The sequence below is a fragment of the Anabrus simplex genome, chromosome 2, assembly GCF_040414725.1.
Source record: "Anabrus simplex isolate iqAnaSimp1 chromosome 2, ASM4041472v1, whole genome shotgun sequence".
NCBI lineage: Eukaryota > Metazoa > Arthropoda > Insecta > Orthoptera > Tettigoniidae > Anabrus > Anabrus simplex.
Window position 1 is genome coordinate 647189405 of NC_090266.1, and position 26568 is coordinate 647215972.

The following is a 26568-nucleotide window of genomic DNA, read 5'->3' on the forward strand; positions in this document are numbered from 1 at the left end:
CTATCAATTTATTACTTGTCCTCTGTTTTTGAGTGTACATCCTTGAAATATTGTATGATCTAGTTACAATCATATAGTCACCTTGCCAGTTTTGTAACTTCTTGTCCCATTCAGCCAGTGGCCTTGATTGGTTCTAATTTCAAGGAAACAAGGAAGAAAACAGTGGTCATTCTCCCCCTCTTCTCTTATCTTCACAAGTTGAGTGATATGTAAAATAGCTGTGATAATTTCAGAGAGATGGAACTTTTTTTGCTATTTGCTTTACGTCGCACCGACACAGATATGTCTTGTGGTGACGATGGGATAGGAAAGGCGTAGGAAGTGGAAGTAAGCGGCCGTGGCCTTAATTAAGGTACAGCCCCGGCATTTGCCTGGTGTGAAAATGGGAAACCACGGAAAACCATCTTCAGGGCTGCCGACAGTGGGGCTCGAACCCACTGTCTCCCGATTACTGGATACTGGCCGCACTTAAGCGACTGCAGCTATCGAGCTCGGTAGATGGAACTTTACACTTGCAGTTCTATGAACGATCTGTAGGGTTAAATACTCAAAATGAATGCTGCATATATTACCGTATAGATGCAATATTAACGATTGTTGACTCCTGGGCTGAATGGTGAGTGAACTGCCCTTTGGTTCAGAGGGTCCCGGGTTCAATTCCTGGCCAGGTTGGGGATTTTGACCGCTTCTCATTAATTATTCGGGTTTCAAGACTGGGTGTTTGTGTTTGTCCCAATCCTCTTCATATTCAGACAACACACCGCATTACCAACCGCCACAGCAGCACTCAGTAGTGATTACATCCCTCAGTATAGGATTGACATCAGGAAGGGCATCTAGCTGTAAAACAGGGCCAAATCCACATGTATGACACAGTTCGCACCCTGATTCCACAGGTGTGTGAAAAGCTGAAGAAGAAGAAGAAGAAGAAGAAGAAATTTTAATGATTAGTTATTGAATATTTTGATAATTATAGCTCGTAAAATTGTACCTCAGTTAACGCCAGTTCATTTACTGCATGTGTTCTCGAAAATCTATCTGTATTTTTTTTTTTTTTAACCTACGTTCTGAATGATTCCATCCACCAGTAAATGAACCACACACAGAAATCTTGTTGAAGTTTGAATTTGAGTGATGGACTGCAGACCTGTGTTAAGCTACTCACCTGCCAGAGCTCTCGTAAGGAGCCCATGTCTTCCAGCAGGTAGCTTGGCACCGGCGCTCACAAATGTCAGAGTCTAGCCTTTACAACATGCTAATCGGTACTTCCTACAATATGTTCCCGTTGAAATTGAACAGATAACATTTTGTCCCATTTTATTTCTATCATAAAGATTGTAAGATTAATCAAAAATATTTAGTCCGTTACATGTGGTCAGAAAAGAACAAGTCGTAATCAACTAGTTGTGGAACTGTAACCATAGCCAACCATGATCCCGTCATGTTTTTGCACATTGTGTTCTTCCTAACCTATACTGCTAATTTATTGGTGGTCGTTTATGTATCATGTGTTAAAAATTGTCCAGTTATTTTATCCGTTTTGATGACAGTGTTGTGAGTATGAAGGCTCGAGAAAAACAGCTGTAAATCCTAAGAAAATTAAGCTAGGAAGACAAAAGAAGTATAGTCAACCTTAAAGGGTACAACACATTTGTACCCTGTAAACATGCAAAATGTAGGTTTAGCTGGAAGAACTTCACCCCATGTGACTGTTCGTGCATCAGAAACAAGTTTACATCTGAACCTAATAAAATATACATACATACATACATACATACATACATTATCATTATAGACTGTTATGCCTTTCAGCATTCAGTCTGCAAGCCTCTGTGAATTTACTAAACGTCGCCACAATCCTCGATTTGCAACTAGTGTTGTGGCCTCATTTAGTTCTATACCGTTTATATACTGTATTTAAATCGTTAGAACCCGAGTCTAACCATCGTCGTCTTGGTATACCTCTACTTCTTTTACCCTCCATAGCAGAGTCCATTATTCTCCTAGGTAACCTATCCTCCTCCATTCGCCTCACATGACCCCACCACCAAAGCCGGTTTATACGATCAGCTTCATCCATCGAGTTCATTCCCAAATTAGCCTTTCTCCCCTCATTCTGAGTACCCTCCTGCCATTGTTCCCACCTGTTTGTACCAACAATCATTCTTGCTACTTTCATGTCTGTTACTTCTAACTTATGAATAAGATAGCCTGAGTCCACCCAGCTTTTGCTCCCGTAAAGCAAAGTTGGTCTGAAAACAGACCGATGTAAAGATAGTTTCGTGTGGGAGCTCACTTCCTTCTTACAGAATACTGTTGATCGCAACTGCGAGCTCACTGCATTAGCTTTACGACACCTTGATTCAGTCTCACTTACTATATTGCCATCCCGGGAGAACACACAACCTACTGTAAATACTTGAAATTATCGACCTGTTCTAGCTTTGTATCACCAATCTGACATTCAATTCTGTTGAATTTCCTACCTACTGATATCAATTTAGTCTTCGAGAGGCTAATTTTCATACCATACTCACTTTACCTATTTTCAAGTTCCAAGATATTACACTGCAGGCTTTCGGCACAGTCTGCCATTAAGACCAAGTCGTCAGCATAGGCCAGACCAAAGAGAATAAGTAAGAGTCGACACTCAACGTTATTTTTAACTTCCGTACACAGCGGCTGACGCAACGTCTACCAGGAATTGCACGTTAGCGCTCGTAGTGGTCGTAGGGAAAAACTAAAATTACCGGGCGGGCGATTTAAATCGTTTAGCGCGGGTCGCGTCGGGTACCCAGGTTCTCACCCTCCCTCCCACCCCCTCTCTTAAATATATTCATTTCTTTTCTTTCATATCTTTCTTCTTCTTTCCTTTCTTTCTCTTACCTTTTTTTTTTTTGGAATACTTCATTCTGAACAATGATACACCTAAAGGTTGGCCTGTGCTTTATTATTATTATTATTATTTCTATTTTTCTTTTTTTCTTGCTGGAGAAAAGAAGCTTACCAGCCTGTGCTGCTTATTATAATTTTATTTTTACTAATTCACAAAGCCATGAAGGAAGGGATTAACTGGACTGACCTGTGCTGCTTTTTTCTGCTGAGGAAAAAAGAAGCTAACTTGCAAAGGGTGGGAGGGAGGAAGTGACCAGAAGGTGAGTGGGATTGGCAATAATTATCTCTGATTATGAACTACGACAGAAATAGACACTAACATCACCTCGTACCTCGGTCCCCTTTAACACACACTGAGCCAACCTCAATAGTCAATAGTATTATGCAGAAAATGAAATATAAATACAATGTAAGAAAGAAAGCTATACACAGGAACCAAAATGATTAAAGGAAACTCATATGCTAAGGAGGGAGTTTGTAGGATTCAAAGGTAAATTGAAATTAAACATGATCTTTTGATTTATGGAGCTATATTCTACCTACTATCCACAGTATTACAGGTATAAAAATTGTGTAGAAATTGCCACAAATTTTTTGTGATCATAGTATATCATAATTTCATTAAGTTACATTCAGTAGTGTTAATCATGAATTAATATTCATCAGCCAGAAAACAATACAATACAACACAAAATCATTCATTTATGAAAGAAAGACTGGAACTGTCAAGTTACAACATAATAAATACTTTTCTCTCTTTTTGGAGTCTAACACAAGTCAAAAGCTTATGGCAACATCATTTGTATTATCTCAAGAAACTTACTATATGATACATCTTTCAGTCTGTCAAATGAGGCATGTAGGGCCACACACTGAGGAATATTGAGATTTGTACTTTTGTATCTGCTAGAGGATGGCAAGTCTCTGGCAGAGTAGTGTTTGAAAAAACCAAGACAGGATAGCACATACTCTGTTCCTACATATTGCATCAAAACACAGCATATCATTCAATCAGTCATCTGCATTTAGATAATAAACCATGTCAAGCTACAAAAATGTATGCAATCCTTGTATTTACAGTACTTAAAAATGTTCTATTTCATGTGACAGTAAGATATATCTATATTTCTCTGTTACATGGAAAAGGATAGAATCATGAATATGTTTATGGGCTTAAAAGACAAGAAAGCGATTACAGATTCTGTGATTGTTCCCCTCTTACAACATGCAGGAAGTACAAATAATGCTTCCTTTCAGTCCATCCGCAGGGGAGGAGTTCCAATAAATTGAAAGAAATATGTAGCATCAGGATCTACGTACAATAATATGGCAGCTGATCCAGCACAAAACAATCGCATGCCACGTCACAAAATAGCTCAACCCATTAAGATCTACGTTCAAGGAATTGGTCGCTAATTTATGTACAGTATTATGAACAACATGCTGCTACCTTCCACAACATTACCGTGTGCAAGGGGCTTTGCTGTGACCTAATCAAAATGCCAGTCAAAGGCGGTGGAAATTCACTTCAAATACGGTGCCATTTGTACCTACTGTACATCAAAGGCAGAAATCTGTGTCAGTGGTTGCAGAGTAGGCTAATCCGTGGTCTGACAGCACTGCACTCTGACCGGCCAACCGAACAGAGGAAGGGTGGCCATGGCTTTACACCTCTGCATTTGAGACACAGAAAGAGGCTGTTTCCCTACCACTGGCTGTCCTGAGAACGGTTTCCTTTCGCCTGGAGTAAGGCGAATGATGGGACAGTTCCTAGTATATGTCAAGGCCACCAAACATCTCGCCTTCACCACAAATCTCCTTGCCATGATGCTTGTTGTTTAAAGGGACCTAACATCTAGGTCATCGACCCCTAATGGTATGAAATGAGATAAATATAATAACAATTTCAAAGTCCAAAATCATCTACTAACCAGGGTTCAAAACACAATGACGAAGAATGAATGGATGGATATGAATTTAGAACAATCAGTGGATTTGACCTGTAATGCCCCACATTGCCAGCAACTAGCGTTAAGCAGAAGTATTACTGACCAAGGGACTGCTTCTAAAGCACAATCCTGAATCGATGATGCTTGTAATCTAAAGGGGTCCAAAAACCAGGTCATCTGCCCCTCATAATGGTATTTATCGCTGGGAAAGTACAACCACGGTATTTGTCATGTTGCGATACTAATCAAAAGTAGCGTAGACTCGCGGATGGTACTACTCACAGGTAATGTAATGCGCACATGTAACACACACCCATGGCGTTTCTCACATTGCGGCGCCATTTACAGGCAACGCAAACCTATGGTGTTCATTACCTAGGTGTACTAATCACAGGGACTCGTACTATCCGGGTGTTAAATTTTCATAATTTCTGTCACAAGAAAATGGCTGAACAGAATTCATTGAAAATTGGTATTTTATGTCGGGGAATATGCCACTACAATGTAGGCTATAAATAATTTTATTCACCCTGGATGATTGGTCCTATTGAAAAGAACTACATAACAAAAGTTATAAAGAATGCAATTTCCGATCATTTATGTCTTAATCAGTTTTATCGCACCGACTACGATAAGAGTGGTGGTGGTGGTGATTATTATTTCAAGAGGAAGTACAACTAGGCAACAATCCTCTAAATATTAATCGGAGAGAAGAAATCGAAGGGGGTCGACACTACGAAAAAATGGAGGTATTGGCCTAAGAAAGACCAGGGCCATGAAGGGCGTGAAAATAAGACTCTCTAGGCTTCCATACGTAATACAGTCAGGGTCAGAAAAGAACAGGTGGTGACCGAGGTAGATGGGATTTTGGTAGATGAAAGTGAGGAGCCTGGCACAAGTGGAAGCAATGCCAGGATTCACCTAAGGGCTCCACGGATGCCTACCCAAGCTCGGAGCTCCCATGGCACCCTTTATAGTTGCCTCTTACATCAGGCAGGGGATGCCGTGGGTATTATTCTACTGCCCCCACTCACAGGGGGAGAACTACGGTAAGGAAAGTTTGCACAATTGTTACCATCACATCAAATGAGTTACCAACATCACAAAATTCACAAATACTAATTTAGTTACTTGCACACTGAATACATACCAGTACACAATTCAGTTGAGGAAGATGTGCATACAAATTGCAAATAAGAGAGGAGAGAGATCATAAAATATTTCCTGTGTTCTGATGAGAAATTGTTTCCAAAATACAAAATTTTCAGTGAAAATACCTTTGTTAGAAATGGATGCTTAAACCAAAACTAAGACTTCTTTATAAAATTCATCCAGACAATACCACATGACACTTCCACTTGAGTATTTGATCATTATCACACAATTCTACAGAAATTATGAGCTCATATAAAGGAACAGACTATGAGGACAGTAAACCACACGTTTGAAACTTTCATTGTTCTGAAAAATAACGTCACAGTTTTTCACTTCCCATTTAGCAGATATGCTTAATGCTCCTTATAATATTAATAATAATAAAAAATGTCCCATGAAGTTTAAATAAAATGTTCGATTATACAACTCTACGGCAGGAATTTACAAAAGTCATTATGAATGCAATTAAGACAAATGGAGCCTGAAACATGCAGATGTTTGGCATATTTTGAATAAGAACACAGAACATGAATATACTTGTTTTCCACCTTTATGAACAATTATAATCATGTTATGGGCTTCATAACGATGTCTCATTTTTTTGGCTATGAGTTTTATATAGCACCGATTGATGGCAACGATGGAATGGGTCTCAGAAGGAAGCAGCTGTGGCCTTAATTAAGGTACGGCCTTAGTATATCTGCCTGCCTATTGCAAAGAAGGGAAACCATCTTCACTGTTGCCGCCAGTGGGACTCGAACACACCACTGCCCAAGTGCAATCTCACAGATATGTGACCACACTGTGTAGCCTACGTGCTGGGTGTTTTGTAATACAAAATTAAAAACTTTAATACCCAATCATTACGATTTTGCAAATTGAAATTGTTTAATTTTAAGTCTTCAACAATATTGAACCCATACACAGTGCTCTCCCTAGGACCTTTCACGGACCGCCCGGCTATCATAACCTAGATATCTGCTAATTATACAATATTTCAGGTTAATTTACATCACACCGACACAGATAGATCATATGGCGATGATGGGATAGGAAAGTGCTAGGAGTGGAAAGAAAGCAGGCATGGCCATTAATTAAAGTACAGCCCCAGCATTTACCTGCTGTGAAAATGGGAAACCACGGTAACCATCTTCAGTGCTGTCGACAATGTTTTTTTCTTTTTTTTTTTTGCTAGTTGCTTTACGTTGCACCGTCACAGATAGGTCTTATGGCAACGATGGGATAGGAAAGGCCTAGGAATTGGAGGGATGTGGCCGTGGCCTTAATCAAGGTACAGCCCCAGCATTTGCCTGGTGTGAAAATGGGAAACCACGGAAAAACATTTTCAGGGCTACCGACAGTCGGATTCGGGATGCAAGCTTACAGCCACGTGCTTCTGACCACATGGCCAACTCGCCCGGTACAGTGGGGCTTGAACCCACTATTTCCCAAAAAACAAGCTCACAGCTGCGTGCTCCTAACTCACTTGGTTTACATAATATTAATACATATTTCAGTCATTATGTGTTCCAAATTAAAATGTAAACACTGTAAAACTGTTTATTTAAATGAAAAATCTTCATCATTGTCAGCATAATTGCACGAGTTACATCGGTAGTGTCGTGCGCGAGCAGTGTCTGGATTAGCGTGGAATAGCATGCAAGCAGTCGATTTCGCGGGACGTAACTTTTTTTTGTAAGTTGCTTTACGTCACACCGACACAGAGAGGTCTTATGGCAACGATGGGGCAGGAGAGGGCTAGGAGTGGGAAGGAAGCGGCCGTGGCCTTAATTAAGGTACAGCCCCAGCATTTGCTTGGTGTGAAAATGGGAAACCACGGAAAACCATCTTCAGGGCTGCCGACAGCAGGGTTCGAACCCACTACCTCCTGGATGCGAGCTCATAGCTGCGCACTCCTAACTGCACGGCCAACTCGCCCGGTGGCATGACAGCAAATCCATTGGTACATCCTAGGTGTCCATAGTCTTTGTACCCACCAATTTAATCCAAAGTAACATTGTAATGAAGTCTAGAAGACAAAGAAACTTCATTACAAATGAGGGACCAAACTTTTTGATCACTAGCCTACTCACAGTTCTGACTCGAGATTCTAACACTTAGAAGAAAGCCGTGCCAATGCCTGTAGGAAATGAAAAGGAATTAAGCATTTTGGTAAGGGTTCAACAGTATCACTATTGGCTGTAGTAGTAGAAACAGCAATACTACAAGTGATAGTAACAGTGGTAGAAGTAGCAGCAGTACCGGTAACAGGAGTGGAGGCAGTGGGAGCAGCAGCAGCGGAACTCATAGCAGCCGAAGGACCTGACCGACGTCCAGACTTATGTCGAGGCACATCTATATGGAAAAAAAAAAAAAAAAAAAATCACTAAGATATGAATTTTTTTCTCCCCTACTACAGTGAATGCAATCATCATTCATTTATAAATATATCTATAGGCTAGTTATTATGGTCTTCCTACAGTTCTTAAGGTAGGAATAACAGGAATAAAATTACACTGAGCATGCTGTCCACCAAAATTCGTTAAGCACTTGACTGTATTGAGGGATATTAAAGGACTGATTTTGCTCTTTTCAACTTGCTAGGTAAGGCAAGACTAGGTATGACGGACATTACAGTGACTTTCATTATGAGAAACGAGGTTCAACCTTGTCTGCCACTGTTGAATTTACCATAATTACCTCCAGAGAGCAATTTGAAATAAACAACAGGAAAATTTGATATGTCACAGTACTGTGACCATTAATAATATTAATAATGATAATAATTACTTACTTCTATCTGAGACAGTATCTTCGATAGAGGTCCTGGATAGCTGGAGCAGCGAAAATGTCTCAAACACATAGTGTGGTTCCTCAGCTGCTTTGAAGAAAGCTGCCGCAACTTTCGGATTACCACAATGTCCAGCCACTTTTTGCAAATATCACGTCTAGGAACAGGGAAATGGTGAAAGAAGATAAGATTCCCTGCTGCCAGAACTCTTCGCTATTGGTGTATATCCCACAAATTTGGCACTTTCCATGCATGATCTAAGGAATAAAAAGAAATAGAAGGAAATAATTAAGAGCACTATCTACAGTTTATACTTTTACTGCTAAATTCAATACCATCAAAACGACAGTGGCTTATCAGAAATAATAGGACTACATCAACTGAATTTAATAAATTAAGAATTTATTGCAGCCGAAAGGCCACAACATGACATAAATAAGTATGATACACATGTTATTGTTATTAATAACAACCACCACGAAAAAATACTTTAAAAAAAGATATTTTTGGGAACAGAAACAGCTATCAATCATCAACTTAATAACTTACATAACCTCCTGTGGCCTAGTGTTCTTTTAAGAGGACACTGTTTAAAATAGAATCAAATATCCCGCAAAAAATATTTTAAACAATAAACTAAATATAACTCTGAGTAGGCCGAAAAGTTGGTGTTATATTTATTGGAATTTCATTTTAATTGGTGTGATATGCATTTTATATTCCGGCCTCAGGAGGTTAATAAAACAAGAATAATAAGGAATTCTTACCTCAAATATCTTCTACTTCTTCAAACAAGAAATTCCACTCAGAATTTCACTGAAAAACACCCGCAGAGCATGAAAACGAAAATAAAGATAAACAAAGATGACAAAGTAGACTGGTCTCAAACGTGGTTATCAAAGCAATAATTACGAATTTATTTCAGCCGAAAGACCATAACGTGACATAAATATGTGTTACGCATGTTATTGTTATTAATAACATACCCGCATATAGTGAAAACGAAATTAAAAACGGGTTGGCAACTTCAAAACACATAATTACAAACTACGACAGCCACAAACTGCCCCATCGACCGGGAATTCTCAACTCGAAACCAACCAATAGCAATCGGGAGTTGTTTCTACCAATAGGAGCTCCCGTATTTGTCACGTGAAGTTTGGTGAAGTGACGTCAGGTACAACCTCGAAGCATGTTGGTCGTAGGGAAAAATTACTCAGTCTGGGCTTAGCCCTCGGAAGCGTAGGGTCTATGCGACTGTCACCCCCCTGGGCCAGACTGCTTACTACATTTCCACCTAACTGAATCCCTCCCTGCCATTTTATACCTTTCAGCAGATGATCCATGTAAACTACGAACAGCAAAGGTGAAAGATTACAGCCTTGTCTAACCCCTGTAAGTACCCTGAACCAAGAACTCATTCTACCATCAATTCTCACTGAAGCCCAATTTTCAACATAAATACCTTTGATTGCTTTTAATAAATGAATGAAAACCTACAACCTGTTTTCCAGTCATTGGCCGGGTCAGGGATGTAATGAATGAAACATTTATAGGCTGTTATTACAATGGGGTCGCCACTCCCAAGGTGATTTATTAATGAGTGATAAATGCTAGGAAATGATAATGGAGAGTGTTGCTGGAATGAAAGATGACAGGGAAAACCGGAGTACCCGGAGAAAAACCTGTCCCACCTCCGCTTTGTCCAGCACAAATCTCGCATGGAGTGACCGGGATTTGAACCACGGTATCCAGCGGTGAGAGGCCGACGCGCTGCCGTCTGAGCCACGGAGGCTCTATTGCTTTTAATAATCTACCTTTAATTCCATAGTCTCCCAGTATGGCGAACGTCTTTTCCCTCGGTACCCTGTCATATGCTTTCTCTAGATCTACGAAACATAAACACAACTGCCTATTCCTCTCGTAGCATTTTTCAGTTACCTGGCGCATACTGAAAATGTGATCCTGACAGCCTCTCTGTGGTCTGAAACCACACTGGTTTTCATCCAACTTCCTCTGAACGACTGATCGCACCCTCCCTTCCAAGATGCCAGTGAATACTTTGCCTGGTATACTAATTAATGAGATACCTCGATAGTTGTTGCAATCCTTCCTGTTCCCTTGCTTATAGATAGGTGCAATTACTGCTTTTGCCCAACCTGAAGGTACCTTACCAACACTCCATGCTAATTTTACTACTCTATGAAGCCATTTCATCCCTGCCTTCCCACTATACTTCACCAATTCAGGTCTAATTTCATCTATTCCTGCTGCCTTATGACAATGGAGTTTATTTACCATCCTTTCCACTTCCTCAAGCATAATTTCACCAACATCATTTTCCTCCTCCCCATGAGCTTGGCTGTTCACAACACCACCAGGATGATTTCCTTTTACATTGAGAAGATGTTCAAAATATTCCCTCCACCTCTCCAGTGATTCCCTGGGATCTATTATGAGTTCACCTGAATTACTCAAAACACTGTTCATTTCCTTATTCCCTCCCTTCCTAAGTTTCTTTATTACTGTCCAGAAAGGTTTCCTTGCTGCTTGACCTAGCCTTTCCAGGTTGTTACCAAAATCATCCCATGACTTCTTTTTGGATTCAACAACTATTTGTTTCGCTCTGTTTCTTTCATCTACATACAAATCCCTGTCTGCCTCGGCCCTTGTTTGGAGCCATTTCTGGTAAGCCTTCTTTTTACGTTTACAAGCTGTTCTCACTTCATCATTCCTCCAAGTTGTTTGCCTTTTCCCATCTTTACACACAGTTGTTCCTAGGCATTCCCTTGCTGTTTCTACTACAGCATCCCTGTATGCCACCCATTCACTTTCTATATCCTGAACCTGCTTACTGTCTACTGTTCGAAACTTCTCACTAATCATATCGATGTACTTCTGTCTAATTTCCTCGTCCTGTAGATTTTCTACCCTTATTCGTTTGCAGACAGATTTCACTTTCTCTACCCTAGGCTTAGAGATACTTAGTTCACTACAGATCAGATAGTGGTCTGTGCCATCGAAAAATCCCCGGAATACTCGTACATTCCTAACAGATTTCCTGAATTCAAAGTCTGTTAAGATATAGTCTATTATGGACCTGGTACCCCTAGCCTCCCATGTGTAGCGGTGAATAGCCTAATGCTTGAAGAATGTATTCGTAACAGCTAAACCCATACTAGCACAGAAGTCCAGCAAACGCTTCCCATTCCCATTAGCTTCCATATCTTCCCCACATTTACCAATCACCCTTTCGTATCCTTCAGTTCTATTCTCAACTCTCGCATTGAAATCACCCATTAGCACTGTTCTATCCTTGCTGTTCACCCTGACCACGATGTCACGCAATGCTTCATAAAACTTGTCAAGTTCATCCTCATCTGCACCCTCACATGGTGAATACACGGACACAATTCTAGTCCTAATTCCTCCAACTGACAAATCTACCCACATCATTCACTCATTTACGTGCCTAACAGAAATTATGTTGCATGCAAGGGTATTCCTGATAAAGAGCCCTACGCCAGACTCTGCCCTTCCCTTTCTAACACCCATCAAGTATACTTTATAATCTCCTATCTCTTCCTCGTTATCTCCCCTTACCCGAATATCACTTACTCCTAGCACATCCAGATGCATCCTCTTTGCTGACTCTGCCAGTTCTACTTTCTTCCATAAGCCCCATTAATATTGATAGCTCCCCATCGAATTCCATTTCGTTCGCCAAGTTGTTTCCAAGGAGTCCCTCGCCTGTCAAATGGGAGTGGGACTCCATTACTCCCATAGGTCCGAGGCTTGCTTAAAATGTTCTGAGCTCGGTAAATTCATGAAGCAGGATGCTACCCTACTTGCACATAGTCCAAGTGAGGATCTCTCCTCTAACGGGTTATGGACGACCGGTGGATTGTATAGTCCTAGCCGCCTGAGCACAAGGAGGGCTACGCCTCAGAATATGTCTGAGATGCCCACTCCCATTCCATAGCAACTGGTATCCCGACTCTCAGGACCACTTACTAGGCCACTCAGCCGTTGCCCATGGTTCACGAACTAGGACGTGACTACAGTAACCCACAAACATGAACCAAACATGAGTAATAAAATATCTCAAGATAAATTTATCTCAAGCTTGATTTCACTGGATTCAGTTAACAGGTCCCACGTCTAACTCAAAAAGTCCTAATACTTGCACTATGAAGTATACTCAGAATAAAGTAGTATCAAATGTGTGCAAGCAAATTTTTGTCTGTAATCATGGCGAAACTCACTTGGTTAGGAAATATTTGTATTAGCATAAGCAAAAATAGCACATTATTGAAAAATGAGGTGGTGATCGCAAATTTAATTTGTCTATTCATAAAAAGCTGTTCGTATTGGAATTCATCAAGAATTACGCTTGAAGAGAAAACTGGTTTATTTAGATGATGATCTAAATATAAGAAAATTATGGGAAAATTTATGATTTTCATGCAAATGCTAGTGATAGGGAGTCTAAGACAATGTTTAGAAGAGTTTTTGTAAAATTCCATATAGGTCTTCATTCTCCTGCTGCTGATATGTACTGTTTGTGCTTGAAACTGAAACATTCAATTAGGCACACTAATGATCCAGCAAGGAAGTTGGGGTACATGACGAGCACATAAGTGCACTGTTTACATGCAGCAGCATTTTATAAATTTTTGTTAAAAGTTGCTTACGATGACGATGAGATGGGAAAGGGCTAGGAGTGGGAAGGAAGCAGCCGCGGCCTTAAGCATTTGCCTGGTGTGAAAATGGGAAACCACTCGAGCTCGGTAGTTTATAATTTAATGAAAAATGAAGTTCCTAATGCTGTCACTTTATGCTTTCATCTTCAGCAGATTCAACCTCTTAAATCTCTGTAAGAAGTATATTCCCAACAAAGTGGGTTTTGTTGGATGTCCATTGTTGAAGTAAATGGCAAACCCCTGTCTTTTGTAAAGCAAGCAGGCAAAGTTTCACTTGAGGTATCTATGGCTCTCTTGTAACATCAAAATATGGAGCTACCTGATGAAGTCACAGCCATAAGACTATTTTCTGACAGCTGTGACTTGCAAAAAAATTGTGTTGCACATGCTATTTTGTCATTTGATTACAACTATTTCTAAGGTGGACAATTTCCAAAGTACTTTCCTTGTGAAAGGTCATAGTTTCCTTCCTGCAGAGCATTCTCTGCCAGCCTTGAGCATTCCATTCCAGTCAATGACACACACAATATGCTGTTAACATTGCTCCATTGACCCACAGGGTCTGATTAAAGTAAATTACAACATGGAATAATTTCTAATCGTCTTTTCAAGTCCTGTATTATGGCTACAAAAGACAATATATATTACCACTAATCGCACAGCACTACTATATTCTCCAAATAGATCTTCCAGTGGATGGAGTGGCATTAATTTAATACAGGATATTTTTAATTGTCATTTTCATTCATCACATTCATTTTTAATTGTGTTCTTTTTTTAACATATGTACTTTTTAATGTCAAGACTTCCCACAAAGACTGTATATTCTACTATGTATAAAATAGCTAAAGTTTATCTTTGTACGTTATTGTAATTTAATTGAAGAATATCCAGTTATGTCTTCCAGTGCTGATGACAGGTCAAAGAGCCAAAACATGTTCACTTAAAACTAATGTTAGCTAAATAATATAATTTTATTATATAGCATATTGATGAGAGCTGGTCACTCCATCTAGCACATGATGTGTTGAGAGGGAGATTTTTCATTACTTGCAATTATCAGCTTGCATTCGGGAGATAGTGGTTACAACTTCACTGTCGGCATCCCTGAAGAGGGTTTTCCGTGGTTTCCTATTTTTCACACCGGTCAAATGCTGGGGCAGGACCTTAATTAAGGCCACAGTCGCTTCCTTCCCACTCTTAGCCCTTTCCTAAGCCATCGTCACCATAAGACCTATCTGTGTCAGTGTGGCATAAATAAAATTGTTAAAAATTGAAGCAGGAGTCCAGGCTGTCACAGAAGCATGGAAATAAGGTATATTTGTAAATTTTATCAACAGTCTAAATCCACCAGATTCCTATAACACACGTCAGAAAAGAAATGATTGCCATCTGGCGCCAAAGAATTGAACTGATACATATTATATACACAAAAGTCTTCAATGTTTCCAGTTTACACCACATGTTGCTTGCAGTGCTTCAATGGCAAATTTGCCCTGGCTGGGTGTCAGTGGCCTTCAGTGCCATGGTGAGAGTTTGTCATGCTTGGTGTCTTCCATTATTTGCTGGTTAGACACAAAGGTAAACTGTTTTTCTTCCTTCCCCTACGCTCCCCAAACATGGTTTCTAAATTGACTGGTGAAGTATTCTTCTGTGACTGTGTTACAGAGAACCTTTTTAACTGTTCCTTAGGATCATGTATATTTAGTGAAGAAAGTAAGATTATTTTGAATGGCAAACCAACTTCTGAATTAAAACACTTGAAGACTAAATCATATGGAGGTTTTGAAAGACTGTAGCTGTACATATATTTTGGTCACATCTACCAAAATGACAAATACAGTTTAGTATTTATATTCTTATAATTCTATTCATTGGATATTGTATTTGAAAAAAACATATTTTATCCCCTTGTAAAAAGTTGGTAGAATGCTCAAAAGAACTTACCCTCTCCTCATCTCTATTAGTTTCGAACCAGCAACACCCAGGAAATTACCACGCCACTGGCTGGTTTTTGCAAACAACAGATATCATATTGCTCTCCCTCTAACATCTTACGGTAAGGGGAATGAACATACGAGGGCAAATAAAAATCGTTACACTAGCTCGCAGCAAAAGCACGCTGCGTTTTCGTGATCGTGGCCAATGCAGCTACAATAACTGCTGACACGTCTGATAGGAAGATTGGTGTGGTATCCCATTGTGTTGTGTGTGCAGAGTGGGCTAGGCTCAATGTGCATCAACTGGATGTTCACTCCGAATTGGAGGTACGTGCATTGGTCAGATTTCTGTGGGCTAAACGGCTCAATTGCATGGACATTAGTTGTAAAATCACTTCTCTATATACTGAGCGTGTAATTTCTCGCCCAGATATTGTAAAGTGATGTAAGCACATTGACGCCAGACGCACGGACCTCACGGACAAATATTGCGAAGGCAGGCCCACAACGTCCAGTACTGTTGCAAATGTTGACCATGTGGATGGGATTATTACAGAGAATCGGCGTATAACACTGCAGGGAATTGCCAGCATACTGAACATTTCGTATGGCAGTGTGTTCTCCATTGTTCACAAGCACCTTGGATTTTGTAAACTGTTTCAAAGATGGGTGTCACGTGTGCTCATCAATGTTTACAAGGGACAACGTTCCCAGTCGTCACTGGGATTATTGCAGTGGTATTCTGTGGAGGGCAATGAATTTCTGTGGCAAATAATCACAGGGGATGAAATGTGAGTCCACTACTTCACCCACAAAGCAAAGAGAACATTGATGGAATGAGTCCACTACTTCACCCCCAAAACAAAGAGAACATCCATGAAGTGGGTGCACACCTCATCACCACCACCACCCACGAAAGTAGGCCAAGGTTCAACGTTCAGCAGGAAAGGTAATAATGACAGTGTTTTTTTAATATGGAGAGTGTGTCGCACATGGAATTTATGTTAAAAGGCATGACAATCAACTTAGCTTTGTATTGTCAAAATAATGTTGAACCGGTTGCATAAGGCAATTTAAGAAAAGCGGCGGGGAAAATAGATCGCCGGTGTGATTTTGTTGCTCGATAACGCAACACCTCACACGACCCTCCAAATGTCCAAACTGCTGCAGTGATTCAAGCGGAAGGTATGGCAACATCCTCCATACAGTCCAGACTTAGCGCCATGTGATTATCATGTGTTCGGTAAGCTGAAAAAGGATATTGGTGTATGCCGATTCCGAAGCGATGTGGAAGTGAAAGCAGCTGTCTCCAGGTGGTTACACAGCGCTGGAGGTTATTTCTACGCATCCAGAATCGAAAAGTTGGTTGACCGTTCTGAGAAATGTTTACACTCTCTTGGGGACTATGTGAAAAAGTGAACTTACATTGTATGTTTTCATAGCCTAGTTGCCAATGTGTAGGCCATAACTTCGAAGTGTAACTTACTTTTTGTTTTGCCCTCGTATAAGATGAAAGAGCTGGTCACTCTTTCTAGGATGTGATGTGTGGGGAGGAAGATGCCAAGTACTGAGAAAAAAAAATGTAAACTCATGTCCTCATTCTGAGGTGGTGGTGCTGCTCCTTTTAGGCAACTTCCCCCATGGTGGTGAGTTGCATGTACCTTTTTAACCACATACCAGCCCTCCTGCCATTTCAGCCAGTACCAGGAATGAAACCCAGCCCCGTGAGGACGGTAGCTAATAGCACTAACTGTGATGCTATGGAGGTGAATAAATACTGATCATAAGCTGCAGAAAATATTTTAAATTTGTCTGGTAAATCCAGAGCACTGTTTTGGATAGATGTATGTGGCATTGAAGAAGGCAGTGAAGAACTAGATCTAATAAGAAGTAATTTCTACAAAATAATAATGGGTCTACCAGAATTTACAGCACCGGGCAAGTTGGCCGTGCACGTAGAGGCGCGCGGCTGTGAGCTTGCATCCGGGAGATAGTAGGTTCGAATCCCACTATCGGCAGCCCTGAAAATGGTTTTCCGTGGTTTCCCATTTTCGCACCAGGCAAATGCTGGGGCTGTACCTTAATTAAGGCCACGGCCGCTTCCTTCAAACTCCTCGGCCTTTCCTATCCCATCGTCGCCATAAGACCTATCTGTGTCGGTGCGACGTAAAGCCCCTAGCAAAAAAAAAAAAAAATTTACAGTTAATAGTGGAGTTAGAATTCTATGTGAAGATATAAAAATTTGAGCAGATGTAGCTAGAAGGGTAATAAAATATTGGTTAAGATTAAGAAGGGGAAATGGAAGAAGTTTGGTTTTAATAATAATAATAATAATAATAATAATAATAATAATAATAATAATATATATATATATATATATTTTTTAAAGCACAAGATAAAAATAGCTTTCAGTACCACTCACACCAATTCTAAAACAGTTTTTAATTCCCATACCATCAGTGATAACAGCAAATTTATGAACTCTGGGGTTTACAAATTAAAGTGTCACTCTTGCCCTTCCACGTACTTAGGAAAAACAGGCCATAGTTTAACATAAGATACACTGAACATCTTAACGCCTCGAAGTACAACCACTACTCAGCCATGAGCGAACATTGTAAGGATGTAAATAATAAATATACAACAATTGACCAAGATCTGAAGATTTTACATTATGATCAGAAAGGTCCCTTACTCAATATACTTGAGAATAATTCTATTGATATTGACTAATACAATAATTCTCACACAACTTAAATTATATTAATGAGAAGAAGAATGTTTCACTTGAAACTTTTGTTCTGCTCATTTGTGAGCAGTCTGTTAAAGAAAAATTAGTTTCACCTTCAACATTCCAGAGCTAAACCCGCCCTTCCCTCAATATCCCCCTCCCGTACATTACCCCTTCTCCATCTCCCCTCCAGTTCTCCTAACTGCATCAGCTCTGACCTACCACTAACTACACACATGTTTAGTGTCAATAAAAACCACTTGAGACGACAGCCTCCCAATGAGTAAGATTTTTTGGGCCTATATCTTTTCTTTCTTTTCACATGATATTTTGTTTTATTTTGTTTCACCTGTTCATTCCTTCTTTTTTGCCATTGCAGATGATGTGCACTCATCCCATTCTTGACAGTCTCACTACGTCAAGCAACACTTTAAAAAAAGGGCTAGCAAGTTTCATGTTAACCAGAAGAATATTTAGACGAAAGGATTTTTCTACCACATAATTCAGAGTTGTTTTTAACATGTTAATCATGATCATTATCTTTTAATTCCACACATTTTATCAGTGTTTTTATTTGTTTGCATACTTAGACATCCCATCACATATAGATGGATTTTTATATTGAAAAGGAGGACAGTATAAGACTTTTTTATTTGTAAAGTGTTAGCCATCAATACAGAATGAGATTTATAACATGCAACATCAGATGAAACAATTACATGATGATTACTGGGAAACCAAGTTGAAAAGTTTGCTGGACGGAATAGGAATGGGAGACTGTTGGGATAGAGAGATTCAGAACAAAGAAAAGATTCTGAGTAAGAAAGTAATATTAGAGTGAAAGATATGAAGAGCAGAGGATAATGTCAGAATATAAGACCAAAAGAACATTACTAGAATTCTGCAAAATTATCCAACAGTTGTCAATAAAGAAAGATATACTTCATAAAAATTGGTGATGATATTGTTTTAAGAGGAAATACAACTGGCAACTAACCTCTTTATGAATAGAGTAGTAAGATGTATGGTGTGGTAGTTAACAGGTATCTACAGGGTGGTTGGAAACTATGGGAACCTGGTATACAGTATGAATGTTAGAATTTGATAAAAATAATTTGGTATCTCACGCTTATGTCATATTATCAGCTGCTCAAGTTAGCCAGTCAGATCACTTTGTGGGCAAATTCACATGGGCTTTGCGAGGCGGTGTTGCTAAATCTGTACGCGGTATAATACTGGCTTCAACATGAGAAATCAACATCAAACGCGAACACACTGTGGGCTTCAGCCGGTGTCGCCGCAGCGTACTTGCTTTGGCGCAGTCCTGCCAACTCAGAGGCCCGTGTTCAAATCCCTCCCCTGGAAGATTTTTCTTCAATTGGTGGTCTTATGCCACGAACAGGCTTAGCAACACAGGCTCGGCAAATTCCCTTTGAATTCTCCTGCGAAACAAACTGATAGGCTAACTTGAGCAGTTCATAAAATGGTGTCAGCATGAGATAATGAATTAATTTTTCAATTCATTTATCAGTACGACCAAGCCTCTTAACGCCCATATACCCAGTTCACGTTGTTTCCTATCATCCTGTATAAGAATAAGGGTCAAAGGGAGAAACACGATAAGAAATGTTTATTAAATGGAGAAACATGAAGGAGACAGATCTGTTTAAGAGCATGTAGGGGGACAGACTCACTTAGGGTCTAGTGAATGCAAAGAAAATATAGAAAGAGAGAAATAATTCCATGCAGTTGAAAATTATTAAATAAAGAATGGATTGCAACCAGAAGAACAGCAACTTTTATATATATATATATATATACATATATGTGTGTGACCCGTTGCGTGGAAAGGGACCCAAAGTCTGCGATGGAAATTTTACAGCAGAGCTGAACATATACATGGATAATTTAGAATACACGATTATCATCAGCAAAATTAAGGCCTTAAAATATTGGATGCGTTATGTGGATGATGGCATAGTGATTGTAGACACGAACGTTAATAGTGGAGAGGAAGTGCTTAAGCAACTTAACAACCTAGATCCTAACATAAAATTCACCATGGAAACCAAGAATAATGACTCACTCAATTACCTAGATACAGCCTTAACACGTAGTAAGAATAATAAATTAGTCTTCGATGTATACAGAAAACCAACTTACACCTCCAATATTATTAACCAAAATTCTTTACATCCGAGCGAGCATAAAAAGGCAGCCTATGATAGTATGATTGAGAGAGCACTGAAAATTCCACTAAGAAAAATCTCACAAAAAGAATTTAGGAATTAGAAATTGAATAATGGATTTAATAGGAATTTTATAAATAGATTAAATCAACAACATAAAAATAAACCTGTCCACTCTAATTAAAGAATCCAAAGGGAAAGAGAAATTCACTATCTTCACATTCAATATATCGAATCACTATTGTCCTTAAAAACAGAATATAAAAATAGCCTTTAGAACCAGTAACACTAACATGCCCCACCCACAGTGCACAAGTTCAGGAGCTTCCCCCGCACTCCCACAAGTCATGCCCTTCGAGTCCATTACAGATTATTGTTATTGACGGTTCCTCTCGTGAGAGCACATCATCTGTAATTGAAACCTCCAACCTATTATAGAAGCATCTGAACGGAAAATATATGCTTTTTTACTCATGGACAGGAGGCTGAACTTTGCTACATTGCAAATTGGAGCACAAGATAACATGCCCATTTGTATCATCCATTTTACTTTATCATGAACTTTAAGCAATATTTTAATGTATATTCCATAATTTTAATCTTAATGTCATTTTAATTCAAGATGTTTTACTGAAGATGACTCATAGCGAGTTGAAACATGTCTAGCACTCATCTTATAAGATGATACTAATGTACTGACATAGGAGGATAATAAATACTGTTTTGTATTAATGTAAGAGTTCAACTGTCAATACGGATAAAATAAAGTTAGTCTGTAAAAGTGCCACGGGTGTAAAAATTGCATTTCTATGTTTTGACTTCTTGTGCTACCTAAGGGTCTTTTTAACAAACTAAGTTATGCAGCAATTCGAGTTTTCGTCGCTCAACGTCATGATAACTTTGTACAGTTGGTAAGGAAATTAGTGAAAGCTGTAATTGTATTTTTCTCAAAATACAGTTTTCTTAATAGAACCAGTCAATGAAGTAATAATGCTTTCTGAAGTATTTCACCTAGATGTATGAACAAGTTTCTTAAATGCTCAGTATCTTGTGCCAATTTTAGAACCACAAAAATCTCAAAAATAAAAATCCAACTTTAGGTCCCTTTCTGTACAGTGGGTCACATATATATTTTTAAAAATGTGGCAAAAGAAAATAAGATATGAAGGGTAGTATACGTGTTTCTCATTGAATATATAACACTGTATAACATCTAGGACAAAACAATGTGATAATTTGTAAAATGGGAATAAACACTTATTAGATTTAAATATAACATTTAATGTAGTAGTAAACAAAGTAATAGTAATAAAAATTAAAATCCATGCATCAAAACAATGATTTCAATAAATGAATGCTCGTGCTCAGTTTCATTGATCTAGAACTAGGATATTGTTAGTATTCTGTTCTACTGTTGTATGTTCCTCACATATAATATATTTTTATCAGACTTTACTAAAATTATCAAAATATAATTTACTTTCCATGTAGATACAAACCCGGTGGAAACCCACAACAAACATATCTACAGGTTTATTTGTTCCTAAGAAAAGTGTCCCAAACAATACCATTTGCTCTCTTCTTAGCAGCTCTACAATCTAATTAGCATACACATTTCCACTTACCAAACCAGACCCAATGGTGCAACAGCCCCGAAGGGCCATTGACTACAAAGCAACCGCTGCTCAGCCCGAATGCCTGCAGATTATGAGGTGTGTATGGTCAGCACGATGAATCCTCTCGGCCGTGATTTTTTGCTTTCTAGACCGCACATATTTCCACCTGCTGGTTTTAAATTGGTACTAAATGGAAGTTTTTGATCGGTACGTAGTTACAGATTGATTCTGCATAATAGATCTTCCCACAGATTTAGTTTCACTGTAGACTTGTGGGTAATTGATTTCATATTGCACCCGATCACCCTCTGAGTCCCATGCTAGCATTAATCTCAGGGGTGAGCAGTTCTTAATAGATGTCAAATTTTAATCAATAAAAAATATATAGGCGCACAAATAAACACAGGGATGAACGGGGCATGCAAATTAAGGTAGGGGAAGGCTCATTCATAGACACAAATTTTAGGATTCCACAATGGGACTGGGAAGTGACAGCTTAAATTCCATGGGCATACTAGACTAACTACGATAAAAAGATATGAAAACTGTTTCCTATTGACATGGCAATAAGGAGCTATTTATTAACTTAATTCGCAAACTGCAAGTGATGACAATTATTACACTTTAGAAACTGCCATCCTGAAAAAGAATACATAAATTTGGATTCACCTCACTATACTGGTAATGTGAATAACATTTGGTGAATTCGTCCCGCTGGTCACTGGCGATCGAATTCACATCCGTATGAGTGGACATTTCACCGCTGGATATCTTCTTTCGGAGACGTGCATGAGACTAAACTTGATTTACCATCATCGCCACGTTCCGTGGGATATGAGTCACCTCCGGATATTTACATTCTAGTACGCCAGATTCCCACCGTGGAAATGTTATCGTATCTAAAACGGGAACTAATTGGACGGACGAACTCTAGCCTACATAACCAGATTTATAAACATGTCAGACATTGCTCGTCAACTCCAAGCTTAACTCAATATTTACATTTGTCAGTACGGCAATAACATACGGGAAGGTTATTTGTGATGCTAGCATAATTATGACATGCCGTCCGTGGGTTACTTCGCACATATTTCCAATTATCTCCCATGTGGAATACCAGTGATGGTTCCGACTAATCCGACACATGACGACTGTCTCTATTATATTTTCCTATGATTATTATCTAATTATCATTATCATTATTTATCTGATTATTATCATTTATTTCGATTATCATCAATTAATTTTATTATCATCATTTATTTTGATTATTATCGTTCATCATCCGGGATGACTATATGCTAACCTTCACCGACGTTTGAAACGAAAGGTCGTGTTTCCTCGTAATTAATCTGCACAAATTAATGGCCAGTTTTATAATATTATTAGTGAAGATCATCATATCGTAACACTTATTCATCATTGATTTAGTATTTTAATTTAATTTCACCATTATTATTATTATTATTATTATTATTATTATTATTATTCTCATAAATATAATAAATTCTTATTATTATTCTTCAAATTATTATTATTGTGATAAATTAATTTCACTTGTTACACTGCAGTTAACCATTATTATGTTTAATGCATAACCCTTTAAAATTCTGGTCTCGTTTGGCACTAAGCAATCAATTAAGACATGATTTACTTGGATTATTATATTATATATATAAAATTTGCTGGGGCCATCAAGGACCACGTTAAGTCTTGTTGTGCCTTTTGCCGTTGGGATTGATTCTTTTGTGAGCAGGGTAATTTCCTATAACTTTCTTGTACTTCTGTTCACGACCTAGTTGGGCATTGAAGTCACCCAAGAGAAGCTTGACATGGTGTTTGGGGATTTTGTTTAATTTTTCATCCAGTAGGTCCCAGAAATTATCAACTTCATCTGGATCAGACTTGTTCTTATTGTTTGTAGGAGCATGTGCGTTAACTAGGGCGTAGCTTTTGTTCGCGCATTTAATTGTGAGTATAGACAATCTTTCGTTCACAGGTTCGAAATTTGCAACCGATTTAAGGATCTTGGTTCTAACAGCAAACGCGGTTCCAAGCATCACAGCTCCATTGAGGATTCTTCTTTGCGCTTTGCTCTTGAAAAATCGGTAGCCTTCGGATTAAAAAATCTCTTCATCTGGGTACCTTGTTTCCTGTAGGGCCATTATGGATATCTGATTTTTGTGAAGAGCTTTGGTGAGGGTTTTCAGCTTGCCAGTTTGTGTAAGTGAATTTATGTTGAAAGTTGCTAGAAAGGTTTTAGATTTTGGCCTGAGTTTTTGACTCTTCGGGGTTCACTGAGACGCTCCGACTCGTCTCTTGCATGATGTCGAGTCTCCCCCAGAATCCGAACGAGACTCGTGCGCCGTGGCGTTCACGACGGGGGATTTATCCGAAGATTTACCCCCTGGGGTATGTTTCTTGAAATGTTGTGCCATCATGCTTTTTGACTTGACTTTGCTTTGGACGGGTACCCATCCTTTTACAACTAGGGTTGTTAGCTCTAGAGGTTGCCTCAAGATGTTTTCTGGCTTCTGGTCATTTACCAGTCTTCGCCGTAACCCTGACGAGGGACCAGTTTTTTTTTTCACGGTGGTATTTTATTTCCCTACTACCCTCAGACTCTGCTGGCGGCAGAGCCAGCGAGCTTCCCCAATTCCAATGGGACGTGCCCAATGGAGGTAACCGGTAAATCCCCACACGGGGATTATTATTATTATTATTATTATTATTAATTTGAAATTTTTATATTTTAATTTCCAATCTTTAGAATTTAGTCACATATGTTAAATCCCAATATGAACCGCCAGGATCCGATTTCACATCGGTCGGGACACAATAATGGTATTCGGAATCACAACCTTCATTTTCGTACTGCCGTTAATTTATGAGAACACCATGTCCTCCCAAGACCAAATCTCAAATCCCCTGGCACCTCGCAGCTGAGAAATTCCACCCAATCGTTGCGAGTGCTAAATTATTCCATCCTTTTTGTTTGAAGTCCATTTATCCCACTGGAACTCTTCAAACATTTAATTTGCTAATTAATCCTTGGTGCGTGGACTCTTCTGCCACTCATAACACCGGAATCGGCATATTATATCGACGTAGGCCTCAGGATTAATCTATTTCTTCATCAACATCAGTATGGCTCAATTTTCACCTCATGCCAGGTTTTTGTCCCACATGAATTCAAACTTCAAAAATGGGCTCAAACCACTCTGGGCCTTCAACATAGCGTGACCATCATATCTAAGTGCCTCTATCACTTCTAAACAAATATTTATGATTATTATGGGGTCCAAAAACGTTAAATCAACCATTAATGTTAAAATCAATTTTACTGCCCGAATTAAAGTCTTCCACGCCACATGTTATCTCCACATTTAAATTACTTTACCTAGCGAACTCACAAAGCATTATTATTATTATTATTATTATTATTATTATTATTATTATTATTATTATTATTATTTCTCATGACCTTCCGTACGCAAACACATAATTACACACCCTGGCACTTTCATATATCTGGATGTCTGGTAACAAATATGCATAACTACGATACAAATAATCACCGCAGTGATTGTGAAATCTAAATAAACTGGGTTAGCGTAAAGAAAAACCTGACACTTTAAATGGACTTAAATCAATGTATTCACAAACAGCATACATTAATTGAAAGATATAACCCATATTTACATTATATACAACAAACAAATAATCAATTAATTAGTCTAACCTATAATTACGTTAATGTAAATTAGTTCAACAGTCTATCTTAAATAAAGTCATGGATTCATGAAGCTATCCATGAGTTACGTTAAGTAACCATGATTAATTTACACATATCCCCGTCTTATCGCGATAACATCCCCAAATATATCAAATTTGTGTACTCATTCCTGTGTAGAATTCCATTGTCTCATGGCGATTGAGAAGCCTCATGGCCCCATATCTGTCTACTCGTCCATCTTGCTGAACTTTATAACATTAATATATAAAAACCACTCCTGGGTGATTACCCCATTATTAACACCTTAATTCTGAAGTTACAATAATTTCTACAACAAAACACTTATAGGTGCCTAAGACCCATTACACTTTCACAATTCTTTTTTTCGCTTATGCACACTGCCTAATTGTCTAAAATTCATCATACAGTTATACTGATATTAACACTCGGTACTATGAATAATATCACTGTCCGTCTTCACTTCCATAATGACTCACGTACGTTCAGCGTGGAACCATCTCCATGTACTCACGTCTCTGACTGACTTAGAATGCATCTCGAGGTACTGACTTGACGTGTCAAAGTATCAAACTGTTTTTGTTAGGTTCCAGTGCATCGTATTTATGGATGATGTGCCTTACCGCGTGGGTCATTCCAGAGAGAGGGGGGTTGGTTTTCATAAATCAGCACTTGCACATTGATTTAGATCTCTTAACTTATCCCACTTAATAAACTGGCGATAAACATTCACGTCTTGTATTCTTATCTCATATCGCTCTGAGATCACGAAGATGTTACTGGATTTCTGTCCTCTCTTTTTGCATGCTAAATCGGCGTCCATGCTAGCGTGACCTTTCTGACCA

The 26568-nt window shown here is 38.9% G+C and overlaps 1 protein-coding gene and 1 long non-coding RNA gene across 4 annotated transcripts in view; one reads left to right on the top strand and one right to left on the bottom strand.

Moving 5' to 3' along the window:
- The window catches only part of LOC136864306 (cell cycle control protein 50A), a 290752-nt gene that overhangs the window by 257943 nt on the left and 6241 nt on the right, over window positions 1–26568 (top strand). The window lies entirely within an intron of this gene.
- LOC137498376 (uncharacterized) lies at window positions 7891–9674 on the bottom strand. Of its 2 annotated transcripts, none has more exons than XR_011017765.1 (3): window positions 9558–9674; window positions 8794–9047; window positions 7891–8354 (listed from the first exon to the last, which is right to left on the bottom strand). It is a non-coding gene; the product is annotated as an uncharacterized lncRNA (long non-coding RNA). The 2 variants fall into 2 exon arrangements; XR_011017766.1 differs by lacking the exon at window positions 9558–9674 and adding an exon at window positions 9340–9512.